This window comes from Ceratotherium simum, chromosome 22, assembly GCF_057802395.1.
Source record: "Ceratotherium simum simum isolate JZ-2026a chromosome 22, ASM5780239v1, whole genome shotgun sequence".
NCBI lineage: Eukaryota > Metazoa > Chordata > Mammalia > Perissodactyla > Rhinocerotidae > Ceratotherium > Ceratotherium simum.
In genome coordinates, this window is record NC_141921.1 from 30,231,870 (window position 1) to 30,249,903 (window position 18,034).

Genomic DNA, 18,034 nt, shown 5'->3' on the forward strand with positions numbered 1-18,034 from the left:
CAAGGATTCAAACACAGATCTGACCCACCCCAAAGTTATCCCTTACCTCCCTGTTATTCTTTATGTCCCTTCTTCCTATCCTTGATGGCATTTCTCAGAAGTTACAGATATATATGTATTTGTTTATTGTTTAGTTGTTTAAGTCTCTCTCCCTAGACTGGTTTTGTTTATCATTAGAATCCCCTGAAGTCGAATGCCTGGCCCCATAAGGCGCTCAATAAACATTTGTTTGAATTGAAAAATAATGCAAGGGTAGAGCTTGAAGAGAATGGAGAAGCCTCCTTCTCCATTCATTCATTTATTCATTCTTTGTTTATTTCACTCATTCAAGAAATTTGTTCATTATCTCCTCTGTTGGGCTGGCTGCTGGAGGTACAGCAATGATCATATGCGGCTCTGCCCTCAGGGAGCACACAGTCTAGGGGGGATACAGACAGTTCAGTGAGGTATCTACTGGGATGGGGGTAACACTGAGGCTATGGGAACAGAGCAGAAACTGCGCAGCTGGGTGGGGAGGGGATCAGGGACAGTTCCCTGCAGGAGATGATATTTAAACTGAGACCTGAAGGATGAATCAAAGTGAGGGATGCACAGATGGTGGGGGGACAGGAAGGGAGAAGGATTCAGGATGGGAACATCGTGTGCACAGGACCAGACGTGAGAGAAGTCTGGCATCTGCCAGCTTCCTTCCCTGTTTCCTTAATTGGCCTGAGCTCTGCACTCCTGGCCGTGGACAGGGGCCACAGACAACTTGTAGGGCACAGCCAACCCGGCAAACACAACATTTGGGATTAGGGAATACAGTTTTGTGTGTGTGTGAGGAAGATTGGCCCTGAGCTAATATTTGTGCCCATTTTCCTCTGTTTTATATGTGGGATGCCACCACAGCATGGCTTGATGAGCGGAGCATATGTCCGTGCCGGAACCTGTGAACCGTGGGCCGCCAAAGCAGAGTGCACGAACTTAACCACTAAGCTACTGGGCCGGCCCCAGGGAATACATTTTTAAACTATAATGATTATCAGTTTTTTCTGATTTTTATAAAAGTTATACATCCCTTTTGTAGACAAGATGGGAAATAGAGAAAATATTAAAATACAAAAAAAGAATAGAGAGAGGAAAGGCATCTGGAATTAGACAGACTTGAGTCTGAATTGAAGCTCAGTCCTTTCCTTTCCTAGCTGTGCAACCCTGAGAAAAGCACTTTTTCTCTGTGAACCTCAGGGTCTGAGGAATGCAACTGCCAAGACCTATGGCACTGACAAGGACACAGACAGATGCAAGGATTAGGGTCTCACAAGCTCGTCAGATCTGATTGCAGTCTGAGTCAGAGACTCTGAAAGAGAAGAGGCAGCCCAGGAGGGACCTGGTTCCAGAGTCCTATCCATTACATACATGCCCCTCCCAGGATAGCAGCCAGCGGAGACAGAACCTTACAGAGGGAATGGTGAGTGCGGCTGTGACCCAAAACAGGAACCCTCAATCAGCTGAGAGTGGGGTGGGACAGGGGGTCAAGGCCTGAGGAGTCTACTTCCATCCCAGCCGAAGGTTCGAGGTCTTGCTAAGAGATCCAACCCCTCCCTTTCAGTCTCTTCCTGGCAACTTGGACTGGCACCCTCTAGGATGTGATATCGTTTAATAATTTAGCAGATGCAGACAAAGATAGCAGCTCTGAAAATAACCCAGCTAGGCCCCGGCCTCCATCTCCTCTTTCCCCGGCAGACTCCCCCGCCCTCCCCTCAGGGTCCCTGGGTGCCCCACACACCTGTCAGTGCCCTTGCCTGCCAATGGGCACCTGATTCAACACCTCCTCCTCCTTCTTCTAGTCCTTCTCCTCCCTCTCCCCGCTCCTCCTCACCTCCATGAGAACTCCATTCTTCTATTAAAAGCTTTTATATTAATTAGACCTTAAAGAAATCTTGTGCTAGAAGAAGACTTGGGTTTAATTCATTATGTGGACTTGGGCAAGTTCCTTCTCTCTCTCTTTTTTTTTTTTTTTTTTGGTGAGGAAGATTGGCTCTGAGCTAACATCTGTTGCCAGTCTTCCTCCTTTTGATGAGGAAGATTGGCCCTGAGCTAACATCCATGCCTATCTTCCTCTATTTTGTAGGTGGGATGCCACCACAGCATGGCTCAATGAGCGGTGCGTAGGTCTGTGCTGGGATCCGAACCTGTGAACCCCAGGCTGCCGAAGCAGAGCATGTGAACTTAACCACTACACCACCAGGCCGGCCCCCAAGTTCCTTCTCTTTACGCCTCTGTTCCTGCATTTGCAAAATGAAGTCTCTGGATTCCTAAGTGTGGCATGAACAAAATGTTCAGGGGTGGCAATTATTTGGACAGGGGACTAGATGTCTTTCCTAGGAAGGCACACCCGCAGTGTCAGCGTCATCACAGTCAACAGGCACTACAATCCATCCTGCTGCTCCATCCAGAGAGCTCACAGGTTTTCTTTGTTTTTAATTTCTCTTGTGATGAAAATTTTGCCCTGGTTATTATTCCTGGAATAAAAGGCTGTGACTTGTGTTCACAACAGATGTAGCAGATTCCAAGTGCTTTGGCACTTCATCACGTTTCTGACAAGTAGAAATTTTACTTCCCTCTGGGAATTTGGAAAGGGCAATGTCCCTTTTCCCTTGAAGCTTTGCTCAAATCACCCCACCTTTGTGGGTCTCTGTTTTCACATCTCTAAAGTGGCCAGGTGTTGAAGGGGAAGTTGGACAAGGTAAGACTCCATGATCTCTCCATTGTAAGCTCCAAAAGGGGTGAGATCGTGTCTGTTTTCATGCATTCATTCAACAACGTGATTAAGCACTTACTATATACCAGCCACTGTGCAAGGAGCTAGGGGCACAGCAGTAAATAAAAGCAGCATAATCCCTATCCTTCGAAGCTTATATTTCAGAAATCAAAATAATTAAACCAAAAAAAATGTGCCATGAAAGAATAATAACATACCTGCTAATATTTACTTAGGCTTACTCTGTGCCAGGTACTGATCCTATGAGGTACTATTATTAACATACCCATTTTGCAGATGAGGAAACTGAAGGACAGAGTGGTTAAGTTAATGTGGCCAGGGTCACATGGTCAAGGAGTAGCCGAGCTATGATTCAACCCCCAGGCAGTCGGCCTCCAGAGCCTGTTTTCAACCATGATGCCATAGTGTTTTCCTAAAAATCATGGACAAGGAATAAACTGGTGATATGATAGAGGAGTTAGGGAGGGCTTCTCCTTAGGAGGTGACATTTAAGCTGAAACCTGAAAGATGAGCAGAAGTCAGTCACGTGGAATTGGGAAGAGATATTTCCCAGCAGAAAAAATAGTATGTGCACAGGTCCTGAGACAGAAAGATCAGTGTGTTCAGTGCCTAGTACGCCAGCAGGAAAATAGGGAGAGCTGAGTTCAGAGAAGCAGGCTGGGCCTGGAGGCCAGGGTGAGGATTTTGGATTTTACTCTAAGTGCAGGAGAAGCCTTTGAAAGGTTTAAGTGGGGATCAACGTGATCTGATTTGTTGATTTGTTTTTAAAAGATCATGCTATTTGCTGTGTTGAGAATGAACTGAAAGGGAGCGAGAGGGAATGAGGGACGACAGGTAGGAGATTACTGCAGTAATCCAGCTGAGAGAGGACGGTGGCTAGGCCACGAGTAATGGCAAGAGGTGGGAGGGGGGATGGATTTGATTTTTATTTGGCTGTGAACTGAGAGGACTTGTGGATGGATTAGTGTGGGGGTGAGGGAATGCCCTCTGGGTTTGTGGATGAAGCAGCAGAATGGATTGTGGTGCCCTTGACTGAGACGGGAAAGACCAGGGGAGGCACAGGTTTAGTGGAGAAATCAAGGTCAAGAGAGTTTTCTTCCCTAAATGATAATTGCTTCATTATAAAAATAAGAACAAAAAGAGTCTATAGTAATAGCCCATTATATTGTCCTAGTTTTTAGTCCAACTAAGAAATATTATACTTTGCAGAGGGTGTACATTCAGTTTTAAAGGTGGAAAAATTATTTGAAATAACTGGCATTAACACAGCATTCATGGGCTGGCCCCGTGGCTTAGCGGTTAAGTGAGCGCTCTCCACTGCTGGCGACCCGGGGTTCGGATCCCGGGCCCGCACCGACGCACCGCTTCTCCGGCCATGCTGAGGTCGCGTCCCACATACAGCAACTAGAAGGATGTGCAGCTATGACATACAACTATCTACTGGGGCTTTGGGGGGGAAAAAAATAAATAAATAAAATCTTTAAAAAAAAAAACAACACAGCATTCAGATAATATGGTTGGAATTACCGTGCACTGGAAAATGAACATCTAACTTGTAAAATCATGTGCATTAAGTATCAGTCTATGGAAAGGCAAAACTCAATAAAAATATAATACAGAGAGGAAAAAATATATTTCTAGTAGAGGTCTACATACATAGGAGATAGGTAAATTTTTGGAAAGAATTTTGGTTCGGACACGTTTGGGGAACTATTTTCTGTTTTTCTTCTATTTTCAATACTCTACTCACAGAATACTTCACTTCTGACACTTCTGGTCACCAAATACCTATGTGTTTTTCCCACACCTACCAATTCTCCGACACCAGCTGGGTGTCCTGCAATTCAGTTCAGCTCTGACACTAACCAGAGTTAGTGCAGACTGCACATGTTAAGGGCTCATTCCCACAAGACTGCTCCCCACTTCAGAACCCAACTGCAAGTAGTAGGTCCCCAGGTTACCCACAACTTCTGTCCAAATTGGCTACAAATCAGAGGTTGCCAGGACCCCCTCCTTAGATTCGATCATTTGCTAGAACAGCTCACAGAACTCAGGAAAACACATTTACCAGTTTATGATATAATAAAGGATATGATAAAGGATAGATGAGCAGCCAGATGAAGCAATATGTAGGGTGAGGTCTGGAAGGGTCCCAAGCACAGGAGCTTCTGTCTCCATGGAATTGGAGTGCACCACCCTCCAAGCCCCTGGATGTGTTTGCCAACCCAGAAGCTCTCCGAATTTAATAATAATAAAATCTCCATATTTTTAGGATTTTTATGGAGTCTTCATTACATAGGCACGCTTGCTCATTAACTCAATCTCCAGCCCCTCTCCTCTTCCCAGAGGATGGGGCTGAAAGTTTCAAGCTTCTAATCATGGCTTGGTCTTTCCAGTGACCAGCCCCCTTTCTGAAGCTATCCAGGAGCCTACTCTGAGTCACCTCAATAGAACAAAAGATGCTCCTATGACCAAGGAAATTCCAAGGGGTTTAGGAGCTCTGTGTTGGGAACTGGAGTCAAAGACCAAATATTAGAGCAAAAGATGCTCCTAGTGCTTCTATCACTTAGGAAATTAGAAGGGTTTTAGCCCTGTGCCAGGAACTGGGGGCAGAGACCAATATACATATTTTCTATTATTTCACAAAACCCAAGTTGGATATCCACGATAAGTAGGCAGGTATGTAGATGCTTCTGGAAGTCAGCACTGGAGAATCAGGCTGGAGATTTAAATTTGAGGAGTCATCAAAGTATAGATGGTACTTAAAGCCACGGGACAGGATGAATGGTCTCAGGAGAAAGTGCTGATAGAGAAGAGAAGCGGACAGAGGCCTGAGGCACCACATTTAGAAGTCAGGGTGATGGGGAGGACCCAGCAAAGGAGCCAGAGCAGGAGTGGTTGGTGACAAAGGGGGAAAACAAGAAAGCGGCTGAACAATAAATGGAGAGTGAGGAAGCAAACACAGCAAATGCAGACCACTCTCTGTGAAGTTTTGTTTTGAAAAGAAGCAGAGACAGGGGTGGTAGCTGGCAAGAAAGTGGGGCTGACCGGGGCACTGTAAGATGGAAGCTACTAGGAGCACCTTTGTAGGCTGATGGAGCAATCCAGCAGAGAGGGAAACATGGCTGTTCGGCATGAAGTGATAACCTCACGTGGGAGATTCTCAAGAAAGCAAGAGAGGATGGGAGCTCCAGCAAGCTCATTCCTGCCACAAGCCTTTATTAAACGCTTACTGTGTGCCAGACACTGTTCTAAATGCTGGGACATAGCACTTATGGGGATCAAGACTGGCAAGTCCCTGCCCTCTCAATCCAGAGGAAGAGTGGAAGGCCATAAGAATCAACACAAATACGATCATTTCGGATCAGGTTACATGCGTGCTTTGAAGGAAGTGAACAGGGTGATGTGATAGGGAGTAACCAAGGGGACGTACTTTAGAGAAGTCAAGGATGATGGAGTGGACAGCTGTAGTTTTTGCCTTCCCATCATCCATTTGTCCTACTTTGATAACAGTGCTTTTATATTTTGGGGGGAACTTATCCTACGTGCTCAATGCATATTTTTTGTGGGGTTGACCCCACCCCATCTCCAGAATGGGCCTGTGATCCTAGCCTGGCCAATGAAACTCAATACTAGGATGTTTGCTAGACCTACTGGGAAAGGAAAACTTTCTTTGCCTGGAAATTATTGACTGAGTAGACTATAAACCTGGAGCTCCAGGCAGTCGTCTTGCCACCACAAAGGAAGTGCCTGCCTTGCTACCTGGCAGGAGAGCCCAGAAACAAAGAAAGACCCGATGAGTGGGGAAATCACTTGAGCACCTGATTCCAGCTGTACCTGAAGGCAGTGTTACCCTTGGACTTTTCAGTTAAGTGAGCCAACAAATGCTCCTGGTTTTTCTTAAGCTATTTTGAGCTGGGTTTTCTGTCACTTATAATTGAGCAAATCCTGATTGATGAAGAAGGCCTGAAGGATGCAAAGGAGCCAGGCTTAGAAGTGCAAAGAGAAGCAATCCAGGAAGGAAAAGGAAGTGCAAAGATTCTTTGCCAAAGAGAGTTTGGCGCCTTTGGGGAACACAACGGAGGCAAGTGAAGCTGGAATATAATGAACTGTGGTGATGGAATGAGATGGGACAGAACTGCAGGAAGAGAGTTCCATTTCCAGCAAAATAGCAGAAGAGGGAAGCAGAGAAACACTTCCTCATATACAGCATTTTAAAAATTATGGTTAAATTTTAAAAATTATCTTTTCCAAAGCATCAATGAGCTGACTACAAAGTAAGAGAAATAGGAGAGGCCAGAAATGACAAGAAAGGGCAATTTCTTGGGTTAAATGAGTCTTGTAGCTGGTGTTTGCCCTGAAGGCACCTGTTGAACCTCGAGACCTAGACCAGTCAAAATTTTTTACCTCAACCCACTATGAGACATTTTAGAACAGTACCCAGTACACAGATGAAAGTTGAACAAGCAATAGTCACCCTAATTACAGGTGTGGCACACTGATGTTTCCCGGTCTAATCTATTCTATGCTATTCGATTTCCTTTTTTTTTTTTTTTTCTTTTTTTTTAATGCCAGTTGAGCTCCATTAAAGGATGGAGTGCTAGGAGTTGCAGAGTGTTCTATTTGGGGAAGAGAAGCCAAGTTGCAATCAACTGCAAGTTGCAATCAGGAAGCATGCGGAAGAAAGGAACTATTTGGGGCTCCAGCATTTTGTTGGATTTTTCATTTCTAGGGAGTTAAGTTTTGGCCACGTTGAGTCCAAAATGCCTGTTAAGTAGATATTCAAGCAGAAATTTTGAGTGGGCAGTTGAATTTGTGTATCTGGAGCTCAGGAGAGAGGCCTGGGCTGCAGATGTGAATTTGGAATTATCAGCGCATAGGCAGTATGTAACTGGATGAGATGACCATGGGATGAGAGAAGGCAGAGAAGAGGAGAGGACCAGGGACTGAGCCTGGGGCACTCAGGTGTTAAGCAGCCAGGGAGAAGTGGTCCACAACCTTTGCCCTTTTCTTTCTCCTTTTCTCTATCCTGCTGTCAGAAACGTGGATGTGGTGGATGCCATCAAGGACCTTAAGACAAGCACCTCACTGGAGGATTGGTAGCGCAGTGAGCTGCTGTCTGCAGTCTGTTGCTTCCAGCTGAATCTAATTCCTAACTGACACGGCAACAAAACTGAGAAACTCTTGGCAAGACTGACCAAGAAAAAAAGGGGGGGGGGGTGGCACAAATAAACAATGTTATAATATTTAAGAACTGGACTACTAAATTGCAGTTGTAGCAGAGATTTAACAGATAATTGAAGAATATTATAAACAATTTTATGACAACAAACTTAAAGCAAAGGTAAAATAGACAAATTCCTGGAAAGATAAAAATTTATATCAAAAACAGTCAACGACAGTATAAGAAGTAAAACTATAGAACAATGTTATTTAAGAACATAGATGTAAATGCCCTAAGCAAAATATTAGCAAGCAAATTTAGCAATGTATTTAAAAGATAACAAATACATCACGACCAAGGTGAGTTTATTCTAGGAAGGCCGATTCAACGTTAGAAAATCTACTAGTGTAATTAACCATATTAATATGCTAGAGGAGAAAAACCAAGTAAACATTTCAATTTATATAGAAAATGTATCTGATAATTCAACAATCTTTTTTTTTTTTTTTTTGGGTGAGGAAGATTAGCCCTGAGCTAACATCTGTTGCCATCCCTCTGTTTGCTGAGGAAGATTGGCCCTGGGTTAACATCCATGCCCATCTCCCTCTACTTTGTATGTGGGATGCCTGCCACAGCATGGCTTGATAAGCAGTGCATATGTCTGTGCCCGGGATCCGAACCCACAAACCCCGGGGCCACCAAAGTGGAGCACGCGAACTTAACCACTATGCCACTGGGCCAGCCCTCAACAACCTTTTATGTTAAAAATTCTTAGCAAACTAGGTACATGGCACCATTAACCAGATAAAGCGCCCCCTCCTGGAGGGTGGAGTATCTACATACACTTGGAATTCTGTAAGGAAAATCTCTCTTCTCTGCCATTTATTTATTCAATCATCTCTGATTTTAAAAGAAATTAAAACATTTCTGTGGGCCCCTAAAAATACTGTGGGTCCTGTGTGCTGTGCTTACTGTGCCCAATGGGTAAATTAGCCCAAACGATTAACACCGTTACGGGAATGACTAACACCATTTTCAGTATGGTGTTTTTTCTCTGGGTGGATGAAGAAAGGGGAGGCAACAGAGAAGAGCCATACAGAGGGCTTCAAAGGTACTGAAATGTCCCATTAAACTAGTAGTGAATGCCTGAGTGTTCATTTTACCTTTACTCTCCAATAGACACATGTATAAATATTTTATATGTATGTATACACACACATATTCTTCTACACGTATGAGATATTTCACAGTAAAATTTTTACAATAAAATGTGTAAGGACCAGGACATGTGGAGCCTTGTAGACCAGGGAAGGGCCTGGCCCACTGCAGGCACATCGTAAATGTGCACTGAATAATTTAATGACTGTCTGGCTCTGGATGAAGTCCCTCCTGCTCACTCAGGATGAGGCTCCAGCTCTGGCTGTCTGCCATCCCCCCACCACCACAGGGATGCCTGGCGGAGGTTCTGGGGATCCTCCCCGGGGCTCTCTGGCTGGGTCTGCAGCCTCCAGGCCCCAGAGGGACGACTGGGCTGGTTCCAGCCGCTCAGTTGTAAGATGCTGAGGAACAAGGACTTTGCTAAGGGACAGATCCCCAGACCCAGGGGCCAGAGGGACACAGGAGTATAGCTCCAAGACACACAACTGCCTAGGGTTTCTAGGGACCAGAGTGAGAAGCTCTTCCCCAACCTCTCAGATGGGGGTGGGGGTGACAGTTCAGGCTCCCCAATCTCAGAGAATGGATGGATCTAGGCCCTGGGTCTCAGGGGACAAGTGGCATTCAGAAGACTAGACCCCACATCCAGTGGCTCCCAGATCACCAGAGACTCCACGCCCCAAGCATGGCTGGCACTGAATAGCACAGTCCCTAGCCTGATGGGGTCAAGCCGGCGGGGTGACCAGGGAGGCTTGGTGACCAAACTGAAGGACCTTGTCCGTGTCTGGTTCTGTAACACCTTTAGGCCTTGGCCCAACTCTAGGGGCTGTCATGGGTTGAGAGAGCACAACAATAATGGAGACTGGATTTCCCACCAGCCAGATGGAATGAGGGCTCTGAGTGAATTTTTAAAAACAGCCTATTTCTTCCCTACCTGAATATGTGCGCCCATATTCATACCCACTACACCTGCTTCTGTCTTTTTTCTCCCTTCTGTCTCTTTCAGACTCTCTAGGGCTGTCTCTACCTCCCTCTCCAGGTCTTTCTCTAATTCTGCCTTCCCCTCCCTCCAACCTCCCTCCACCTCCCCACCCCCAGTCTCTCTCTAGCTGGCTTCCAGCCCTACTACTTAGCACTCTGGTTCCAAGGAAAAGAGGCTTTTGCTGTAAGTGCATCAGATGCCAGGACCTCCCTTCCCCCTCCCTCCATCTCGCCCTCCCCCGCAGGTGTGGAGGCCTGGACTCAGCACCTGCCCCCACGCCCACCCCCAGACAAGCTGGGAGGAAGGAACAGCAGGGCTCTGGCTGGGGTTGGATGTGGGGCTGCCCTTCCCTTCAGAGGGGAGGCCAGAGCTCAGCTGGCTCATGTGTTATTAAGCTCCTGTGCTGGCGGCTCCACTTGGCAGAGCTCTGGGAACCCTCAGCACCAGCCTAGAAGAGTGGGACAAACTCTAGGTCACACAGGCTGAGGCTGAGCTGGGCTGGTCTAAGCTCCCAGCCTCCCTCCTATACTCCCACCTGAGCCTCCAGGACTAAACTTGGCAATCCCCCACCCTTTCCCACTTGATAGGCAACCTGGCTCAGACTTAGCCATAGGTACCCCATCCTCTCCCCTGACCTTGACCTCTGACCTCTACACAGTTCCCCTCCATCCTTCATCCCTCAGACCTATGGTCTCCTGACCCCCTCAGACAGGGAGCCCCTCAGTCCAGAGGGCTGGACTCCACAGGGGAGGCCTGAGGGCAAGACTGGTGTTCTCTGCTCAGATTGGGGGCTCCAAGTCTGGGTCTGCCCATCCCCAGTCCATGTCACCACCTCTCTTTATGTCTCCTCACAGGGCTCTGCCTTCCTTAGGGGAGATGACACCAATCCAGGACACAGGAAGGGGCACTCTACAGCAGCTCCCACCCCAGCCTCTAGGTGCATCCCTGCAAGCTCAGGAAAGAGCCCTCCCCTCCCTCGCCTTCCCTTAGATTTTGGCAAGAACTGAACAGGGTGGAAAGAAGCCCAGGATGTGAGGAGCCAGATCTGGGTAGAATTACTTCCCAACTCTGAGCTTCAGTTTGCTCATCCATAAAATGGGAAGAATAATATCTGCTGACGGTCTTCCTAGAGCCCATTTGTGGGTCTGCTTTCACCCCTTGACTGCCAGCGCTGGAAGGCAGCCTGCCCAGGCTGGGGCCCAGGCAGGCCTCCACATGCTCCAGCTCCACCATCTTGTCTGACCAACTATTTATTCTTCTGTAGTCCTCCACTGGGAACCACTCCCGGAATCCCTCCCCTGGGACCCCAAGGAGCCCCGGACAGCCATAAGCTGTCACCTGTCATCCTGTGTTGGCACCTCTGGGTATGGTCTGTCTCCCCCACACACCATGAGTTCCCCAAGGTCACACAGTCAGGCTTATTCCTCTCTGTGTCCGCAGTGCTCAGACCAGGGCGAGGCACAGAGTAGGCGCTCAGTGATGCCCGGTAGGTGAGGGAATGGCCTGGAGACTTTTCAGGTTCTCTGCCGTGATTACTACTCCCTCCCTTTCCCCACTCCTACCTCACCATACATGCCAGGGACTTTGTGTGTCCACTGCTGCTGGCTCTCCCAGGCCCACTGTCCTCCCCAGTGTCTCCCAAGGAAGGTCCCGGGGCAGGATACTGCACCATCACCCCATGCCCTCCAGCAAACCCTGCCCTTTCTTCTCTACTCTTGAATTTCACCCATTTCTTCAGGCCACAAACCTGAGGGGTGTGCTAAACTGTTACACTGGTGGGCTCAACGAACCAGGCCTCCAGTTTCTGGGCCCTTGTGTGTTCCCTCCCATGTTGACTCTGGGCTTGGCTATGTGACATGCTTTGGCCAACAGGACATCAAGAAGCATGAAGCAAGCAGAGACTCAACGGGCACTTGCACAATGGGGCCTGTTCTCTCAGATGCCAGCTGCCACGCTGTAAAGAAGGTCAGCTAGACTTCTGAATGACGAGAGGCTGGGTGAAGAGGGGGCCCGGGGAGGAGAAGCCATCTCAGTAATTCAGCCCCAGCTGCTCCCAGCTGAATGCAGCCACAGAGTGACCCCAGGCAAAACCAGCAGAACTGGCCAGCTGACCCTGGCCAAACCATGGAATTTTTAGAAATAATATATCATTGTTGTTTTAAATCACTAAGTTTTGGGGTAGTTTATTTCTCAGCAATAGATAATTAAAACAAGGCCCATCCTGAGTCCTCTCCTCCCTTATCCTTCATGTCCAGTCCTGTGTGATCCACAGGCAGAATACATCATGTATCGGACCACTTCTCACCACATCCCCAGGCACCACCCTAGTCCAGACCACCATCTCTCACCTAGATTATTGCCTCAGCCTCCTCACTGGACTCCCTGCCTCCACTCTTACTCTCCTTCAGTCACCATACAGCAACCAGAGTGAAGCTGTTGGGGTACTGGTCAGATCAAGCCACCCCCTCTGCTCAAGACCCCTAGTCATCCTAGGCCTTGGAAGCCCTGTGTGGTCCAGTGCCTGCCGTGTCTCCACCCCCACCTCCAGTCACTCTCCCTTTGCTCACTGCACTCCAGCAACACTGGTTTCTTTTCTGCTTCTTCAACATGCCAAGCTTATCCCCACCTCAGGGCCTTCCCACCAGCTGTTTAGTCTGCCCAGAAGGCTCTTCCTCTAGGTCTTTTAGTTCTTGGTTTACATGTCTCCTCCTCAGGAAGGCTACTTATAGAAGATGAAAGTGAGGCTCAGAGAATTGAGGTCCATTTCCCAAGATCACAGTCAGGAAGAGGCTGGGCCGGGATTCCGTCCTAGGTCTGTGTGACCCCCCACTCCAGGGCTCTTTCTGCCACATCAATGGTTTGGGAGGGTGAAGGTGGTGGTCAAGGGCGCTGGAGGGGCTTTCTTCACTTACTCCTTCCACAAACACTCCCAGCTGTAGCCTTTGGACCCTGCCCTGAGCTGGGGACTCAGAGATAAATCACACCAGACTTTGCCCTCTGGGAGTTCCCATCTGGGGACAGTGAAAGCAGCAGAAGAAGTCAAGGCCATCAGAAGGGCTCAGACAGCTTTGAGTTAGCTCAGGAAGACAACCTTCTAGCTGGAGGCTCTCCAAAAAGGCTTAAAAGGGGATGTGAGGTTGGCTGGGGGTGAGGGCCAGAAAGTAGGGGTGGTGTTCAGTGGCCAGAGCTGCCTATTGTTCCTTGTGAGTGACCAGAAGACTCAGCATTGGCCATGTGTGTCCACAGCACTGTGTGAGTGTGTGTGTTTGTGTGTGTGTGTGTGTGAGCGCAAGAGAGTGAGGGAGCAGTACTGGGGTGAGGTGGAGGGTAGGCAAGAAAAGGGCTGAATGAATAAATGGATTTTCCTGATGTGGAAACTAAAGCCCAGAGAGGCTGAGGCACTTGCCCCACTCACAAAGCCACTAGGTGGTAAAGGCAGGATTTGAACCCAGGCCTATCCTGACACCACATAGAGCAAGGTAAAGGAGAAGAGGTCTACCTCCTCTAGGGCCCACTGCTTATTCACTACGTGACCTCAGCTAAGGCTATTCCCCTCGAGGCCTCATTTCCTCATCAGTAAATTGAAGGAGTTGAAGGTTCTTTCAGCACAAGGACTCTGCAGGAGATACTTCTACTAGAGTTTGAAACCAAATTCAGGACCAAAGAAGCAGCTCCTGCCTCAACCTGGTACAGGATGGGTCCTCAGCCTGCAGTTCCCTCCACGCCCAATAACTGAGTGCCATGCTAGCTAAAGCCAGGGAGCCCCAAGAATCCCTCAGTGCCAGGCGGACCTGGGGTTTCCCACCCAACAGCCCAACCTAGAGTTCCAGAAGCCTCTACAGCCCAGTTCCTTCGAATTCCAGGGCTCCAGCTGCACCTCTGTCCATGTCATTGGCGTAGCCCAGATCCCAGCTCACCTGCCCCTCACTCCTCAGGGTAACCTCCCGACTCCCCTGGTTCTCTCCAGCCTCCAGGACACACTATCTTTTGGCCAATGAAGGAAATGGGAGAGGCAACTCTGAATGGTCACTCGCCCATTGTCTGACCTGACCAATCAGAGGAGCTGAGATAGCCTGGACTCCCACATTCCAATTCTGCTCATCCTCCATCATTCTGTTCCCTTCCACTCCACAGGGTTCTCTTTCAGTTGGTTCCATTCCATGTATTCCATTCAGAATTCCAGGAAATTCTATCTGGGAAAGAGGGGTATGGTAGACAGAAGTGGAGTTGAGTACAGAATGGAATTCTTGAGGGGAGAATTGCCCATTCTGCTGGGGCCTGAAGCAACCACCAAGGCCCAGTTTCTGGGGTACCCAGAGGAGCCATGCAAAGAGCTCTGATTCTGAACAGAATAACTTGGGCTTAGCTCTGGACTCTGCCACTTACTAGTTGTATGACCTTGGACAAGTGGCTTAAATCGCTGAGCCTCTGTTTTCTTAGCTATAAAATGGGGATTTGGGATCTATTCAATGAGTTATTGTGAGGATTAAATGGAATAAGGCACATAATATACTCAACACATAGTAGTAGGTGGTCATGGTCAGTAGCAGCACTTGTTCTCCTGATTATTCTCAGAGGCAGTGGTCTTGCCTCCGAGAGTCCTGGTCCCAGAATGGCTAGGAGGGGCAGTGGGTGGGCAGGAAGAAGGGGTTAAAATAAAATAGCTATCATCTATTTAGCACTTACCATGTGACGGCCTCTGTTGTAGTCACCATATGAAACTATTACTATTTCCACTTTATAGACAAGGTGTCTGAGGCACAGAGAAGTTCAATAACTTGGCCAAAGTCATACAGCTAGTAAATGGCACAGTTGGGTAAATTCAGGCCCTCTGGCTCCAGAGTTCACGCTCTGAACCACTGTACTATCCTACTTCACATTAAACCCATTTTCAGATGAGTAATGCTGAGGTTCAAAGAGGTTAAGTTCACACTGCAGCTGAACAGGAGTGCATATAGGACACCACCTCAGATCCCGTGACTCTGAAGTTCTGGCAATTTCTGCTGTTGCCTGCTGCCCCCTAGTGTCTCCTATGGGAGAAACACACCAGAGGCGAGTGCCAGACACTCATGGATCCACGCTCCACCAGGCTCCCTTGACCCACTGCTCCTCCCCAAGCCCAAAGCTGCAGATCTTGCAGCTTCTAAATATCGCTCTGAATGTCATCCATATACAATCGTGACATTTCTTGGCTATCTCACAAATCCTCCTATTCAACAGGTCTAACACCAAGTTCACACTTTTATACCCCAAACTTGCCCTTCCCAGTAATCATCCATCCAGTAGCGCAAGCCAGAACCCTGGACATCCTTGACAACCCCTTCTTCTTCTCAATCTGTCACCCACCCAGGAGCCTGAATGGTGGCCGAGGAAGGAGACCAGAAAAGAAAACATTGAACAGAGCAGAGCAACACTGGTGGAAGGAGAGGATCAGGACAATGGCCCCTGGTCATGGCCAAGAGGCAAAACTGAGCTCAGGTGGCTCTGGTTAGAACGTCAGGTTGGCCTGTGGCGTAGCGGTTAAGTGCGCGCGCTCCGCTGCTGGCGGCCGGGGGTTCGGATCCCAGCAGGCCATGCTGTGGCGGTGTCCCATATAAAGTGGAGGAGGATGGGCACAGATGTTAGCCCAGGGCCAGTCTTCCTCAGCAAAAAGAGGAGCATTGGCATGGAAGTTAGGGGCTGAGCTTCCTCACAAAAAAAAAAGTCAGGCCTTTCTGCTTAGAAAGAAGCCCAAACATAGCTTTAAGGGCAGGGAGGAAGGGACATTAAGGAGCACTGTACTGGGGGCCAGAAAGACTGGGTTCCCACCCAGCTCCACGACTCATTCACAGCATGGCCTTAGGCAAATGGCCTAACTTTGATGTGCCTCAGTTTCTCCATCTGTAAAATGAATATGACAATGCCTACCTCTAGGGCTGCTGTAAGGATCAAATTAAAAAGTGTTTGCTTTGTAAACTGTAAAGGGACGTATGAATAATATTCTATTGTGTGTATATACCATATTTTGTTTATCCCTTTGTCTGTTGATGGACACTTGAGTTGTTTCCACCTTTTGGCTATTGTGAATAATGCTGCAATGAACACTGGTGTTGAAGTATCTGTCTGAGTCCCTATTTTCAGTTCTTTGGAGTATATACCCAGAGCGCCATTGGTTTTTCTATGGAGCCTTTCAATATGTACTGTGGCAGAGAGAAGGGCCCTTAGGAACAGGGCCCAGTGTGTTCAAGCGTGGGAGAGAGGGGGCAGAGAAGGAGAGAGGTTTCAGTGTGGCTGTGATTAGAATAACAGGTAACTTGTGTCTTTTGCAAGATACTCCACAAAGAACTCTAGAGGAAAAAACATTATCATGCCCATTTTACAGATGAGAAGGGAAGTGGCTTCTCCAAGGCTACACAGCTCGCTGGTGAGAGGCAGTGCTGGGGCTCCAGAAAAAGCTTCCCTCACACATCAGAAAATGCAGCCAGAGGTTCAGAGATCATGTTTTCCTTCCTTCCTTTTTTTCTTTCTACGTAAAGAAAGTAGTTCTGAGCTGCCTCAAGCATCATCTTTACTTATTAATCTACAGCACTTTAGGTACCACAGAATGAGAATTTTGTGTGCAGTTCTGCACGTTTACAACTAAAAGTACCCTAAGACCCAGCAAGTCCATTCCTGGGGTATAGCTACAAGATTGTACAACTAAAACTATGGAGACAGAAAATACATCAGTGGTTGCCAAGGCTGGGGTTGAGGGAGGGATTGACTATAGAGGGGTTTAGGGGAATTTTCAGGGGTGATGGAACTGAACTATATCTTGATTGTGGTGGTGGTTATGCAACTGTATGCATTTTTCAAAACTCACAGAACTGTACCCTAAAAAGGTGAATTTTACTGTATGTAAGTTATACCTTAATCTTTTAAAAAAGAATGAATAAAGGAACGGGAAAAAAACTAAATAAGACTCTAGACTCTCACATTTTTGCTACCTTGAGAACTCTGCAAGTGACAGTGGCCTTAGTTAGTTAGAGCATAAATTTCTATTTTTCATTCATTCATGATAAAATGAAAGTCCTTGAATCTACCATCCAACCCAAGACCCAGAACATTACTAAAAATTAAATCTACTTATGGGCTCCCCCCATCCCTGACCCCTACCCTTCCCTACCCCAGGTAATCACTATTCTGAATTTTGTGTTCCTAATTCTCTTGCCTTTTTTTTAAAAATAATTTTATTTATTTATTTTTTCCCCCAAAGCCCCAGTAGATAGTTGTGTGTCATAGTTGCACATCCTTCTAGTCGGTGTATGTGGTACGCAGCCTCAGCATGGCCAGAGAAGCGGTGCCTCGGTGCGCGCCCGGGATGCGAACCTGGGCCGCCAGCGGCGGAGTGCACACACTTAACCGCTAAGCCACGGGGCCAGCCCATCTCTTGCTCTTTTAATAGTTTTTTTTACACATAAATTGGGCAGAACCTTATGAATTTGCCACTTTTATAGGTGAAAACAGGTCAAAACCCAGCAATTTCATATGGTTGAACCCAATATCATGCCTAAACATAATACTTCTAGTTGCATCTGAACTTGATGTAAAAAGGATACCATTCCATATGTACTCTTCTGGGACTTGCATTTTTTCATTCAATATTAGGTCACCATAATTCAGCCATATTGCTGTTTTCCATTCTTTATCTCCTGTCAATGGCATTTGGGTGTTTTTGGTTTGAGGCTACGGTGAACAATGTTTCTACTACCATTCTTACACATGTCTCCTGGTGCACATGTACAATCTTGTAGCTATACCCCAGGAATGGACTTGCTGGGTCTTAGGGTACACAGATGTTCAGCTGTACACAATGACTCACTTTCTGAGCTCCAGGTGAGGATACAATGTGCCACCTGCCCCAGGTGAGAAGGTAGACAAGATGTGATGGGAGGGGCTGCCATGGAGGGTCTCTGGTGAAAATTGAACACCTACTGTGTGCACACGGTAGGGC